The sequence below is a fragment of the Colobus angolensis genome, unplaced genomic scaffold (assembly GCF_000951035.1).
Source record: "Colobus angolensis palliatus isolate OR3802 unplaced genomic scaffold, Cang.pa_1.0 Scaffold24, whole genome shotgun sequence".
Lineage (NCBI taxonomy): Eukaryota > Metazoa > Chordata > Mammalia > Primates > Cercopithecidae > Colobus > Colobus angolensis.
The window spans coordinates 3,795,662-3,801,410 of NW_012115599.1; the positions used below are offsets into that span (position 1 = coordinate 3,795,662).

Below are 5,749 nucleotides of genomic sequence, written 5' to 3' on the forward strand. Positions count from 1 at the left end.
CCGCCTCTCGAATCGCGGCTCTGCTGTTTGCGGGGCGTGCTAGAAACGTGGTCCTTGAAAGAATGGCGTCCATTTACATAATGCTTTGTTTGCGTTTCGCAAGTTTTTTTCGGTTAAAGCCACAGAAACCCCACCTCCTGCCCTTGTGTCGTTTCCACCGCGGCACCCTTTTCCGACATTAGAAACAATAGTGTGCGCCTGTGGAGGCCTTGTTTATTCAGAGGCTGCCGGCCAGGGCTTCAGGACGTTTCTGCGGCTTTTCCCGCGCGGCCTGGGCTCCCGCGGCTGCCTTACGTGCCCATGGGCCCAGCCACCGCACCCGACTCTCCGGGGGCGGCCCCGTCAGGGCCCGCCATCTTGGAAGGCCTTTTTTGCAGGTTCCTCCCGCTGAGGAAGTGTCGTTTAAGACGCTGGCATACGAGTTGTGATTTCTGCCCTTTCCCCTTCCTCCTTGGGCTAAGCCAGACCAGAAAGGGCCCCGTGCGCAACGTGCTTCAGAATGCCTCAGGGAAAGCGGCTAACGTGGCACTACTCCGCCTCCCCCGTTCCTTCCCCGTGGGGCGGCCGCCATGTTGCCTGAACACAAAATGGCGACACGTGGCTAGCATTCGTCGCCAACGAGAAATTGGGGTCCGCCCGAAATCTGTAGAATGTACCCCCGTTCCTCCCCGGGGCCTTTCCCGCCCCGCGAGTTTTATGACCTAGAAAACCCCACAGGCCGGTCTGAAGGTCGGAAGCCTAATTTTAACGCGTTTTCCTCCCTTTAATTTGAAACGGGAACGCGAATAACTAAAATGTAGGCACAATATTTAATCTCTCGCCTTTTGAAAGCTTAACGATGAATAATAGGGGGCAGTATCAAGGGATAATTTGGGTCCCCACAGTACCAAAGCATTTAGAAACCTCTGCTTAATTCAAGGAATGGGATAAATTACTGCTTTTTAGACTGCCTAGCATGGGCCGTTGTGCTGGAGAGAACGAGAAATACGAAGAGACCAGAATGCCTCTGACTTTTTCATAGGACGGTTGGCGGGTGAATCTTACTAATAGTTTACCACAATTCAGTGTTCACTCTTAGTCTAGAAGGGACAGGCGTTTATTGTGCATTGGCCAGTGCCAGCACATCCGATGCAAGGCATTTCACCGTATTCTATCTTTAATTTTTACCATGATCCTCTGAGGTAGGTGTTCTTATCTCTTTCTCTCTTTTTTAAACAGAGGAAAACACTTAAACATAAAGATGAAGTGCCTAATTCAAGGTCACACAATGTCGGGGATGGACCTCCAGATTTCCTTACTGGTGAGCACATTTTCCAGATTTTTCTGTAAATCAGGGTTTTGGAATTTAAATGCTATTTTAAACGTTTAGGTGAGCTTGTCATTTAAATGAGCCCTTGAGGTAACCTTTGTTGTGTAGTCAGCCCCCTTTTGTGTCTGTTTGGCGACTCCCAGCTTTTCCTGATAAGAGCTACACCTGTAACAGGCAGGCGGGCTGAAATGCTGTCTTATGCAGTGTCTGATGAGGATAGGGAGGGGGAAATGATTCAGCCCGCTCAGAGACGCTCAGGTATCTGTCGGTCTGGCCGTGTCTGTGGCACATTTGAGTCTACCTGGCTCTGGGGAGCAAACAGTTTTCTGTATGACTCACTTGCTTCCCTCAGCTCCCCATGGGCTTGACTCTTGCCTCCCCGACCCCAGCACCCCAACCAGGTAAAAATAAATTCACTCTGGCACGAAGCCTCCGTTTCTCTGCAGAAATTGACAGAGCATGACAGAGTGTTAGGTCAGTCTATGGACTCTTCAGTTGACTGCAATACGTAGCTAGTGGGCCAAGCAACAAACGGGTACCTGAGCAGGGCTCTGATTGTGCGGATATGAGAGGCAAAGAGAAAGGCTTTGCCTTTAACTTGCGTTACTATCAGATATGTTTTCCAGAGTGGTTTCATGTAGGCTTATATAACTCTACAAACACATTTAATAGGTACATAACAGCAACGATGACAGTTATAGTACTAGGTGCTGACTGTATGCTAGGCATTGTTCTAAGCCTTATTTCATGTCTTCAATGTCTCACATTTTTATTTTATTTTTATTTATTTATTTATTTTTTTTTTGAGACGAGTCTCGCTCTGTCGCCCAGGCTAGAGTGCAGTGGCTGGATCTCAGCTCACTGCAAGCTCCGCCTCCCGGGTTCACGCCATTCTCCTGCCTCAGCCTCCCGAATAGCTGGGACCACAGGCACCCGCCACCTCGCCCGGCTAGTTTTTTGCATTTTTTAGTAGAGACGGGGTTTCACCGTGTTAGCCAGGATGGTCTCGATCTCCTGACCTCATGATCCGCCCGTCTCGGCCTCCCAAAGTGTTGGGATTAGAGGCTTGAGCCACCGCGCCCGGCCTGTCTCACATTTTTAAAGAAAATACTGTAAGAAACAAATTTTACATTTTGACTTAAGACATTTCTGCACACATATATAACAAAATTTTTGCAAAACAATGCTTGTTGCTACATGCAGTATACTTGGGTAATTTCTATTCTTTATATATAAAAAGGACATGCTTTTATAAAGTGATTAAAAACCCATTAGTAAGTTGTGATCGCTTATACACATTTAATTCTCACAAAACCTCCTGAAATGGGTGGTACAGAGGTACAGATTGGTGAAGGAATTTATCCAAGGTCACACAGCTATTAAGTGGTAAAGCAAAGATTTGAATTTAGGCAATCTGAGTCCAGAGACTCCATACTTAACCACTAAACTGGATGTGGTCTCTGCAAAAGGTCTTGTCTCATAGGGAGATAGATGAGAGAATTAAAAATATTACCAAGTGTTAGAAACTCAGGTGACAACAAAAGGACTAAATTGCATATAATCAAGGAATATTCAACCAAAGCCTTCTGGTCTTGTAAATCTAACTTATTTCTCTTCCCTAGAGAAAATTTTATCCATCAGGTCTTTCTTCCCAAGTCTACCTACTGAAATATTTCCATAATTTCCTGTTATGTACTCCTGGGACTTAGTGCACCTCCTCAGAGAAGCCTTCCCTTTCCCAACTTCCCCAGCTCTTAGACTCCCTCCTTCCCCCAGAGTCTTATAGTTTCTCCCTTCGGTAGCCCACATTTGGCCGTTGGTTAAATTGTAATGTGTCTTGGGGTTGATAACATGTCATATAGGAACCTTGGGTGATGCTGTGATCTGGCAAAGAGGTCACTGGACCTTGGAATCTGTGGCTCTGGGCCCTAGTCCTAGCTCTGCCCCTGACTAGCTCGAGACTTCTACAACTCTTGTGTCAGGGTTTCAGTTCTCCCTTTTATAAAGCAAGAGATTAAATGATCTCTAAGGGTCTTTCTACTTATGTTCAGGGAATGATGATATTTGATGATCTTGGTTATTTATCCTTGGGGGGCGGGAGGTTTATGTAAATACTTTCTGCACTTTTGGTAAAATCTCCACTCCCTTCCTCAGACCTGCATTATCTTGTGGATACCTGAGTGAATTACACACCACCCATTTTATAGATGAAGCCACTGAGACATGGAGCAACTGACTGAGTAGTCACTGCCCCACCCCTGGAGCCTCACACATGACTCGTCTCCTCTCACTCAGTGACCACAGGTTGGTTGAGGGGTTTAACAAGGCTAAGAAGGTGAGTCAGGTTTAGACTTTGGAAGTTGAACCACAGGATTTATGCTACATTCAGAGGAATGATTGTTGCTTCCTCTTAATGTTAAGTGGGTATGTCACGTAAAACTTTTCAAAGTGGTTTCGTGTTACTCGTTTAATCATCACAGACAACTTTGCCAGTAGGGTCTTATTATGCCCATTTTACAGAAGAGCCATTTTGGGATTAGAGGAGTGAAGTGACTTGCCCAAGGTTACACAGCCTGTTAGAACCTGAGCTGAGCCTCTTGACTCCTAGTTATGGATTATACCTTTCCATGGCTTCTGATGCTTGTCATATGGACTTTGATGTGTAGGATAGCTTTATCTTAAACTCAAAAGGCTTTCCAGCCAGTCATTATTTTTCTGTCCCCAAAGAGCCAATGCATTTACCTTAAGTTCCTAACTCTTGTTTTAGAAAATCTCTTCCCTCTTTTCCCTGATGTTTACATTTATGAGTTTGGAAGGGGTGAGAAAGATTCTTCAATAAGACTCTTAAGTTCTCTGGGAGCAGGGACCACATTTATTTTCTCTAACCTACCTGGTTCAGCAAGCATACTATGGTTATTTAAATTTTTTTATTTTTAATTTTTATTTATTTTTTGAGACAAGCTCTTGCTCTGTCACCCAGGCTGGAGTGTAGTGGCTCCATCATAGCTCACTTCCACCTCTGTCCCCCGGGCTGAAGCAAAGCAATCCTCCTACCTCGACCTCCTCAGTAACTGGGACTACAGGTGTGTACCCACCATGCCAGCTAATTTTTAAATTAAATTAAATTAAGTTACATTAATTTATGTATTTATTTATTTTTGAGACGGAGTTTTGCTCTTGTTGCCCAGGCTGGAGTGCAGTGGCACGATCCTGGCTCACTGCAATCTCTGCCTCCCAGGTTCAAGCGATTCTCCTGCGTCAGCCTCTTGAGTAGCTGGGATTACAGGCATGTACCCCTATGCCTGGCTAATTTTGTATTTTTAGTAGAGACAGGGTTTCTCCTTGTTGGTCAGGCTGGCCTCGAACTCCTGACCTCAGGTGATCCACCCACCTCAGCCTCCCAAAGTTTTGGGATTACAGGCATGAGCCACCACGCCCGGCTTAATTTTTTAATTTTTATTTTTAGTAGAGGTCTTGCCATGTTGCTCAGGTTGGCTTTGAATTCCTGAGCTCAAGTGATACTTCTACCTCAGCCTCCCAAAGTCCTGGAATTTCCTGTGTGAGTCACCATGCCTGGCTTATAGCTATTTAAAGTCGCCGTACTGGTCCGTACTGGCTAAGTGCTGTGGATCAGGTGGTGAGGCAGGTAGACTGCCTGAGGTCAGGAGTTCAAGACCAGCATGGCCAACATGGCAAAACCGTGTCTCTACTAAAATACAGAAAAAGAAAAATTAGCTGGGTGTGGTGGTATGTGCCTGTAATCCCAACTACTTGGGAGGCTGAGGCATGTGAATGTGAACCTGGGAGGTAGAGGTTGCAGTGAGCTGAGATGGTGCCACTGTATTCTAGCCTGGGCGAAAGAGTGAGACTCTCAAAAAAAAAAAAAAAATTTTGCCCTACTAACATGTAGCTCTTTTTTTTTTGTTTTAAGTGGTTTCCTTTTCTGTCCTCCTTAAGATTTATCTTTCTATTTCTTTTTTTTTTTTTAAAGTAGTAGTAGTCTGGACACGGTGGTTCACACCTGTAATCGCAGCATTTTGGGAGGCTGAGGCAGGAGGATCACTTGAGTCCAGGTGTTGGAGACCAGCCTGGGTAACATGGTGAGACCCTGTCTCTACAAAAAAAAAAAATATTAATTGGGTGTGGTTGCGTGCATCTGTGGTCCCAGCTACTTGCAAGGCTGAGGTGGGAGAATCACTTGAGCCTACGAGTTAGAGGCTGCAGTGAGCCATGATCATGTAGCTGCACTCCAGTCCGAACAATAGAGTGAGACCCTATCTAAAAAAAAGAAAATAAGAGTAAATTGAGAAAGCCTTTGCCCTGTTACTTTCTAGGTTACTACAGCTAAAAATACATCTTATTAAAAATTTTTTTTTTTTTGAAACGGAGTCTCACTCTGTAGCCCAGGCTGGAGTGCAGTGGCCGGATCTCAGCTCACTG

At 45.3% G+C, this 5,749-nt stretch overlaps 1 long non-coding RNA gene across 1 annotated transcript; it reads left to right on the forward strand.

The window, feature by feature from the left end:
- Nucleotides 1-3,649, forward strand: LOC105514094. The gene is made up of 3 exons (XR_001002128.1): nt 1-1,033; nt 1,219-1,300; nt 3,464-3,649. It is a non-coding gene; the product is annotated as an uncharacterized LOC105514094 (long non-coding RNA).
- The last annotated feature ends 2,100 nt before the right edge of the window (nt 3,650-5,749 follow it).